The sequence below is a fragment of the Aptenodytes forsteri genome, unplaced genomic scaffold, assembly GCF_000699145.1.
Source record: "Aptenodytes forsteri isolate BGI_AS27 unplaced genomic scaffold, ASM69914v1 Scaffold175, whole genome shotgun sequence".
NCBI classification, from domain to species: domain Eukaryota; kingdom Metazoa; phylum Chordata; class Aves; order Sphenisciformes; family Spheniscidae; genus Aptenodytes; species Aptenodytes forsteri.
In genome coordinates, this window is record NW_008794723.1 from 1,717,761 (window position 1) to 1,727,196 (window position 9,436).

Here is a 9,436-nt window from a genome sequence, read left to right on the forward strand (position 1 = left end):
CTGTGTTCTGTTTTGGGCCCCTCACTACAAGAAGGACGTCGAGGTGCTGGAGCGTGTCCAGAGAAGGGCAACGAGGCTGGTGAGGGGTCTGGAGAACAAGTCTTATGAGGAGTGGCTGAGGGAACTGGGGTTGTTTAGCCTGGAGAAGAGGCGGCTGAGGGGAGACCTCATCGCTCTCTACAACTACCTGAAAGGAGGTTGTAGCGAGGTGGGTGTCGGTCTCTTCTCCCAAGTAACAAGCGATAGGACGAGAGGAAATGGCCTCAAGTTGCACCAGGGGAGGTTTAGATTGGACGTGAGGAAAAATTTCTTTCCTGAAAGAGTGGTTAAAGATTGGACCAGGCTGCCCAGGGAAGTGGTTGAGTCCCCATCCCTGGAAGTATTTAAAAGACGTGTAGATGTGGCGCTTAGGGACATGGTTTAGTGGGCATGGTGGTGTTGGGTTGACGGTTGGACTCAATCTTAGAGGTTTTTTCCAACCTTAATGATTCTATGATTCTACAGTGAAGGATGGGCTCAATTTCTTTACTTAATCCAGACTCATGTTGAAAACAACATAAAATGAAAATTTAATTTACATCTGAAAATCCCAACACCTCGTGAGATCAGAAACATGTAAAGGGCCAAACAACTCATCTACCTAAGAAGTCATTCATAAAAGATAAACATCCTTTTTAATTGTGGAGGAAATGCATGCAGGGGAGATGCACAATACTCAGCTGATGGAATAAATCCAAGAAGCAGCAGATACATTTGTGAGTGAGAAAGGCAAAAATAAGATTGGTCCCACTGATAAGCAGGAGCACAGATGACATAAGCAAACTGGATGGGAAGGACAAAGTAATCAAGGTTTTGAAGGACAGGACAAAGTTTGTGGGTTGGTTTTTTTTTTGTTATCGTGGGGGTTTTTTTGCTGGTTTTTTTTTTTAAAGAAAATAAATTAGGCAGCAAGTGTTCATGTAAATGAGCACTTGTAAAACAGCCTTTCTAGGTGAATAATTTCTTCTACAACTAATAAAAATCTGCAATTTGAGTAACAATGTTCTGACGACTTTTTGCCATTTGCAATTATTGCTCATCCCGGCACCAAAAACTCATTATGAAAGCTGACAAAAAAGAAAACCTAACTGCTTCTATGAAAGGACTTAATTTTTAAAACAATTTCAAGTTTCTAAGCTTTGTTTCTACTTCCAAATCTCGAATGTGAAAAATGAGGCCATCCTAGCAACCCCTGTGTTGGAAACCGAAGGAGACATACAAGTGATTTGGATAAAAGCATCTAATTTGTACAGTAACACAATGCATTACAAAAGCATACTACTTTGGTTTAAAAGCAACATACTAAGAATAAGGAGTTAACGTAACCCTGTAAAACTACAAGCATGTAGTTTATACTATAAACATACTTTTTTTGCCTTTTTTTATAGCAGTTTTCTCCCAAGGAACTATATGCATTTAACAGTTACCGTAGGACTCTCAGCACTCTCATGAATAAGAGTATATAATCTCCATTTTAACAGCATGGAAGCTGAGGCATAACTATTACAAAAGCAGCTGTGGCAGAGAGAGGAACCAGAACCATACCTAACTCCAAGCTCTATGAGTAAATCAGGCCCACCTGATATGTATTATCTATAGGCAGAAAAGAACATAGGTATTTTTGTGTTGGCACCTATAGAGATGTTAGTATGAACGTTGCCTGTGCCTCACTCCATCCTTGCTCCCTGACGTAACAGCACAGCAAAATCAGAGCCCTGTTAAAAAAAAACCCAACACAGATGTTGTTAAATGGACTCAAACACACAAAAAAATACTGCCTGATGCGTAGGTGCTTGACAAACACTGATCCAAGCTCTTTATAAGCACAGATCTCCAGTTTGTCATGGTTTAGTGGATGGTTAAAGGTCTGGAGCACATGGTGAGCCAGACTCTTCCCGGGGCACGTAGTAAAAGCAGAAGAGGCAACAGGCACAATCCGCAACAAGGGGAAAATCTGTTAAGATATAAGGAAGAAAAATTCAGAGTGGGTGCTTAACCAGCAGAATGGCTGCCCAGGGAGTCTGCAGAGCCCCCGTCCTCAGGGGTATTGAAGGACTTGCCTGGACATGGACACGGCCCTGAAAAACCTGCTTTGCCTCTGCAGTTGGCCTGCTTTGAGCAGGAGGTTGGACGAGATGACCTCCCAAGGTCTTTCTCTAACTGAATTACTCTATGAATATCTTACCAAAGACAAGTGAGGTTATTCCTTGGTTTCCCTGCTGCATCCCAAAGCTTATCACAAATTCATACCAAGAGTGTGACCTCGGACTTCTGTGACAAACTTTTTCTACTTCATGTGGCTTGCTCCTTCTAAAAAGGATGAAATGGAACAAACCCAAATCTTTGCTTTCACCCACCTAAAAACTACAAAAATGAAAAGCAAAACGTAATTGTTCTGTTCAAGCACCTAAATGCACATGGTCATTTGAGGTCTCGCTTTGCGTTTACATACCTTCCTGACCCTCTCTCTTCCTTAGAAATACTCCGAAAAGCAATCAGTCTGCTGTGCGGAGAGACCCACGGTTATTAAAATAACTGCACCACAGAAACAGCTCTCAACTTCATTTCAAATTCCTCCTCCCACCCACACGTTCATAAGAGGTGCTGCATATGGTGAAAACTAATTCAGTTTGAACCAGAAAAAACTGGGGTTAAGTACTTCCCCAGCTGGAATACAAAAATTGCAACCACACATGATTGTCAAGATATACAGGGCTACAGTCAACATGCATAAATACTTTTTATAGCCTTCAGAAAAACTAAGTGAGTTAAAAGGCCTTTTAAGGGGAACAGCTAGGAATATCCAAAAATGGGTAAGACAGACAAGTGTGCAACTCCTACGTGCAGCCCATTCCCAGAAGGAGACAAAGCCCATCCTGGAATTCAAGCCCCTTTCAAACAACTTCTCATGAGTAATAGAAGCCTTCAGGAGGAAGCCTGGACACAACTGGCTTCTCATTTCTGAATTTTTTTTTTTTTTTTGTTACACCCTGCTAGGAATATCCAAAAATGGGTAAGACAGACAAGTGTGCAACTCCTACGTGCAGCCCATTCCCAGAAGGAGACAAAGCCCATCCTGGAATTCAAGCCCCTTTCAAACAACTTCTCATGAGTAATAGAAGCCTTCAGGAGGAAGCCTGGACACAACTGGCTTCTCATTTCTGAATTTTTTTTTTTTTTTTGTTACACCCTGATCACAGCCATGGTGGCAGAAACACCCACAGGCATACCATAACCTAACAGAGTAACTTTGCTGTAATTTGATATTCAGCCTAAGACTATCCTCAGCATTTCATGTTGATGTGAACTAGGCGATGCTGCAACTTATCACAAGCCGGATTTGCTAGACATTCCCCACCACAGAAAGTGAATTAAACTGTCACTCATCACTGTATGAGTTGCTCTGGTATAACTACTTCTTCATGAGTTAGACAACATTTTTCTGAATTAAAAACAAAACACTACGTTGCAAGTTAAAACCTTCATCCTGGTTTCTGTACATTTCCTTTTCCTTTCCACTTCTCCTACCTAATTTCTGCTCACCTATTTTTCCCCTGACTCAGTATGTTTAACCCTCTCTGCTCCAACTTGCCCACTCACTGTTTTCTTTTGCTCCCCTCCTTGGTAGATATAAACCAAGGAATTTGCACGTGAGCTCCAGCCACCCTGGCCAAACTATTGATTATGATCTGAGCGCTGAACTACTGATGCCCTCTTGGTCCTCTCCCTAGTCCACTTACAAGCAAACTAGTCAACAAAGCTTGCAGGAGCACAGGAGCATGCCTCCCTTCCCCAAGGACCATCTGATCAGCATGTCAAGCTAAGGCTGAGACTGTATTCCTGAGTGTCCATTCTCTGGCATATCTCCCAACAAACACACTCTATTAAAATATAGGAAAAATAGATACATTACTCATCGTGAGGGCTACTAAAAAAAAAAAAAAATTTGGAGAACGTTTGATTTAACTACAATACAACTACAGTTGTTGGTATCTGCAATTTGCAGCATTACACACACATGCAGGGACAAACATGAAGAAGGAATATAAAATAAAAGCCTTATTCATAATTCAGACTCAATTTCCAGCAACAGTTTCATATATGTATTATTATATACACTATTTATGACTGTGTACTGGCAGCACAGAAAAAAGGATTAAATAAACTCTCCCATACACACTTGTACACACCCAAGCATACACACAATTTCCTATTTTACCGTGAACATACTAATGATAGGAATTGAAAAAGATTTTTAAATCATCAAAGCTACATTGAAAGCTTTAAGCTAGTTGCTCAGGGAAATAAGCCAATTTCCAAGAGTGAAAGACTTGGAAATGGGCTTTCACTGTTTCCAAAATGTAGTTCAAACTCATTTATGGGAAGAGACTGCCAGAAACGTTATGATCAAGATGTGTTGGGGATACTGACGTGTTCAATAAGGAATCCTGTGAAGGAACAGCAAGCACTGGAAGTAAGGATTGCACAACAGCGTGTGAGAAAGATTAAACAGATTAAAAATAGGAAGAAAAAGTAGGACTTGGTGGTCTTGGCAGACAGCAAGGAGAACTTGAGCCAGCAATATGCCCTTGCAACAAAGGCCGAGTGCATCCATCCTGGGCTGAGTTAGCAAGAGCACAGCCAGCAGGTCCAGAGAAGCAATCCTTCCCTTTCATGCAGGACTTGAGCCCTCCAGAACAAGAAGGCTTTGACATACTGGAGCAAGTCCAGTGGAGGATATAGGTGGATGGAACACCTACAGACGGGATGGGGCTCCTACAGACTTCACTATGTTTTCCAATTCCCCAAAGGGAAGGTGCAGAGAAGACAGAGTGAGCCTATTCTTCGAAGGGTGCAGAGATATGACAAGAAGAAAGAAGCTGCAACAATGGAAATTCAGATTATAGATGAGGAAACTATCCTTCAGGAGGTGGTGAAACATGGCAACGGGGGCCAAATAAAGTTTTGGAGTCTGCATCCTTGGAGATATTCAAAACCCAGCTGGATGTGGCCCCGTGCAACTAGTGCTCTAGTGACCTTGCTCTGAGCAGGAGGTTGGACTAGATGATCTCTACAGGTGCCTTCCAGCCTGAATTATCCCACGAATCTACATATCTGGTTGGGAGACGCCAGAAAGCTGGTTGAAGGAGGCCAAGATAGATATCAAACAGCACCAAGGGCCAGGATTAGCTCCATGAAGAAAAAAAAACAGAGAGGATTGCAAAAAGGAGCTAGGAAAGCGGTGAGGCAAGAAAATAGCAGGTTGGAAGAGAAGGTGGAAGCAGAGGATCAAGACTGAGGAAGAGGCAAAAACAGAAAAACCAAATCTATGTCCACTAAATTACACTTTCCTCCAGTAGCTGGGAGGTGAAAAATCCCACAAGAGTCACTCAGCAATGAAGTATTTTAAGCTTCTACTCTGATATGCATAGCAGAATTGAATAAGAGAGGTAATCAGTACTTTCTTTCCCCTTCCAATGCCCCCAAGAAACTAAATAACCTTTAATCTCCCTTTTCCAAATATTTAAACTTGATCTTGCAAACTTCACAGATATTTAGAACTATGTACGTTATGAAGAACGTTTCATTGGTAATACAAAAATACATGCACATTTGTCAGCTTGAAACTCAAAATGTTCACTACACCCAAATAAGAGTCTTACAGCTTTTTACAATTTTATAAGATACAGGCCTATGAGTCTGTAGACATACAAACTTTGCTCCCTCTTGGAGCTATAACACCAAATTCAAACACTCCTGATCAGGTTTACAGCACCAGCATTCATCCTACTACATTATTTTTCTACTGTAACACAGATGCTCAGTTGCATATGCTCCAATAGGGACTTGATGCAGTCACTGAAAAGGAAAGCAGAGCCCAAACTGTGTTCGTGTAAGCAAATAAGAGACCATGAAAAAAAAACAAACCACAAAAAGAACAGATATCTGCACACTTACCCTGCAATATCCAGAATCTGTATCAAAATCAGCCTCAGGTGTAACAGTCAGTAAACAGGACAGCAAACCCTTGCATTTAGCAGGAGGTTTCTGGGAAGCCAGATTACCTAGAAAGAGGTGAAAAGAGTTATTTTAATACACGAAGTCACTTATGCTTAATAAGAACAGGCTTCAAATGAGCCACAGCACAAGAAAAAAAAATAGCTGCACAATGGGAGAAGTTACATGCCACCATGATCAGCATGAAGAATTTAATCCCCTGAAGGTGACAGAAATTTGTTACGAAGCACAGAGAGTTAGATGCTGGTAGATACTTAGGGTTTAGCAAAGAACATCTAATACCCAAGATAACATGGTGTTAACCATCAATCAAGGATGAGGAGGAGACCAGAAAGAGCACGATATTTTGCTTAATTAGTTGCTATCAACGAGAGGACGAGTTCAAGCACTTGCAGAAACAAGGCAATCCAAGATTATTTAAAAGTTTAATAGCATTCTAGAGTCTTTGGTAACACAGCGTTTGCCCGTGAAATAAAAATAATCCCTAGAGATAAATTTAAAGAAATATATCTCATTTTAATGCCCAGAGTAAAGTGACTATTCATTAAAGCAAAGCAGTTTTATACCTATGTTCTCCATCTCAGATGTAATATATATGAAAGTAATCTTTATGACAGGAAGTGGCATGTAATCCTGCAAGAATGAGCTGCTGTCATTATCTGCAAATCAATATTTTTTTTTTTTTTAAGTGGATATAACAGTGCCTATTGATTTCATGTTTTTAGCACTGGAGTTTCAGGTTCTACAAAGAAGATTCTTACAATGACAAGAGAGCTGCATACAAGTAATTGAGTTGATACAAACTAATTTGAAGATTACAGTGCACTTCCCTCGAACAATGCAATCAGTGCTTCCCTCCTATTACCTCAGCTTAAGCTTTTTTCATTTTATATAAACGTTATGTTTTGTGTAATGATAATAATATCGAGGTGGTAGAGTAACACTTCACTAATCCTACCTGCAAGCTGTAGAAGGTTTACCATGCAAAACATCTCCTTGGAAGATATCTCTCTATTCTGCTAGCATGTTATTACAGAATATTTGTATGATTTTTGCTATGTTTAAATAGCCTGACCAAATAATTTCCCTTGTGAAAGCCTGAAACTGGCTCAGTGCTGAAGATCTTATGGTCCAAAGAAGTGTGGTAAAGGTGAGGATGGCAAAGGAAAAGGAAACCGAAGCACATGGAAGAACTAAATGACTTAGCCAAGGTCACTTGCTGGATCAGTCAAGCAATGAGCTCTACTGGGTCATGCTCTCTTCCTTTAAGAGAGTTTTATTGAACTGGTAAATTCTTACTATATTTCTGCAAATTAAGCATATAGCAACTTTGGCTTGACTAGCTGATCAAATGGCTTATGCTGCAATGAATGATCTGTAATGAGAGCTGGCTGCAAGGCAAGACATACATACCATCACACAGAGGAAGAACAAAAAAATCAGACCGCTATAAAAAGAGTTTAAAGGGATGGGATTAGGGCCAGCTGACATCCCAAAATTAATCTCATAAAGCAAACAGACAAAACATTTACAATTTTTAGTCCTTACTTAATGCAGAAAAAAAACGAGAGCCCTGCCCAGTTACTAGCCAGCTGCATGTTTCTTGAAAACGTAAAGCAAGTTAATACAAGGAAGAAGCACATGAAAGGCCTGGGGAAGGCACAGATATGTAAACATTTCATCCACATTATCCCCATCATTCCTGTCCTGTCATACAGAGCTCCATCCTCCTCCTTAGCCTGCTTGTTTACAGGGTTAGACTCATTTTGGAGTTAAGGCTTTTCAAAGAGCTGGTCAACTTACCTACCTATTTAACACGTTGTTGAGACATTTCTAACTTTCGCGACATGCCTAAAGAATTTAGCATGGACCGCCTGAAAAAGCTCAAACAAAAATAGAAGCTTTTTTTTGTTTTGCTTTTTGTTTGTCAGAAAGAGTACTGTTTTCATGAAGCAGTTTAGGGAAAGGAAAGAAAAAACTCAAGGGAGTAATTTCTCCTTTGCATAGTGACTCATCATATCATAGTCACCCCATCATCTCCAAGGGCAACACTAGGCCAGAGCTGCACTGGAAGATCTCCTTAGGGAAACATCCAATTTTCAAAGCCATCTCAGGACTCTTGTTCCAGGACCTGGCAGAACAGAAGAAGAGCCTTTGATAGTAATAAAAAATAAAATGGGTTTATGATAGGGAAGAAGCCTGAGAGGCCAATGACAGTTTTACATGATGGAAACCTTTTTCTTTCCCACCTCAATAATGAAAAACATGAAGAATATTTACAAAGTGTATTGTAGACTCTAGACGGCAGTGCCATAGAGAAAGGCAAAACAGACCTCACAGCTGGATACGGGACATCTGAAGAAAGAAGGATCAGAAGGAAAAAAGGAGCAAGAAAAGCAATAATCCATTACCATGAAAATGGTACACAAAGACAGGCTTAAGTTCAAAATCTGTTTGCTTGCTCCTGAACATGCAGTCCCAAAGAAGAGTCAAAATTATTACTTGGGGCAACAAAGACAGGATTAATGGTCTTTACTGTTTAACATAGTGCAATTTACATTCTTTACTAGCATTTGGGTGGGTTTTTCTTCACCTACTTTAGAAAGTTTTGGTTGTTTATAGGAAAGGATTTTAATCTTACCAAAACTTTACTGCAGTTGCCATTGAGGGGAGTGAGGAGAGCAACACCTGCCAGGCAGTTCTGAACCACTAGAATAAAATACTGAAACTGGAAGAGGCAGAAGCACAGCAAGGAGCTTTAAACACCAAAACCAAGAGTTGCCATCTCTCATCATAGTGTACTATCTGTAAAGGTAAAGCCTCAATTCCCTGTATCAACACTTAAGAAGTTGAAGGTACCTTACAGAAGCCTATAGCAGCAGCCCCATCTCTCCTTTGGGAGCCTAACAACCTCAATATGGACAGGTCATATATCCTATATTGTACCTAAGCTTCTAAATTAAGTAACTTGAAGCAACCTGAAGGAAACCAAGTATCTGCTTTAGATACCACATCATTGTAGTAGCAAACTTCATGAAGTAGGCAGCTCGTTCTTCAAGGTAAAACTAGCAGGAGGACAGACAAAACATGGTATGAGAAGTTGGTGTCAGCTCACCTACCTCATCAACATGGGCTCTTCATGAAGGGATGGAATAATCAGAGTTTGCCTTTAGCTCAAAAGACCTGGTCAGTGAGAAGCAGGTCTGGATCTTTTGGGGAAAGCAGCTATATCAATTGGATTCTCCCAAACTTCAGCAGTTCTGGGTTGGACAAAGTAGAGTTACCCTGCACCAGCAAACAATGAGATACAGCGACAGCACAAGCAGCTAATGGAAAGCTCACCACGCTTCAGCTTGAAGTGGTAAATTAGAAAAGAGGT

The 9,436-nt window shown here is 40.6% G+C and overlaps 1 protein-coding gene across 1 annotated transcript in view; it reads right to left on the reverse strand.

Moving 5' to 3' along the window:
• The window catches only part of LOC109279314 (kelch-like protein 29), a gene marked incomplete at its 3' end in the record, with an annotated part of 207,303 nt that extends 201,233 nt beyond the window's left edge, over window positions 1-6,070 (reverse strand). The window contains 1 exon segment of the mRNA XM_019470647.1: window positions 5,998-6,070.
• Window positions 6,071-9,436: the final 3,366 nt, after the last annotated feature.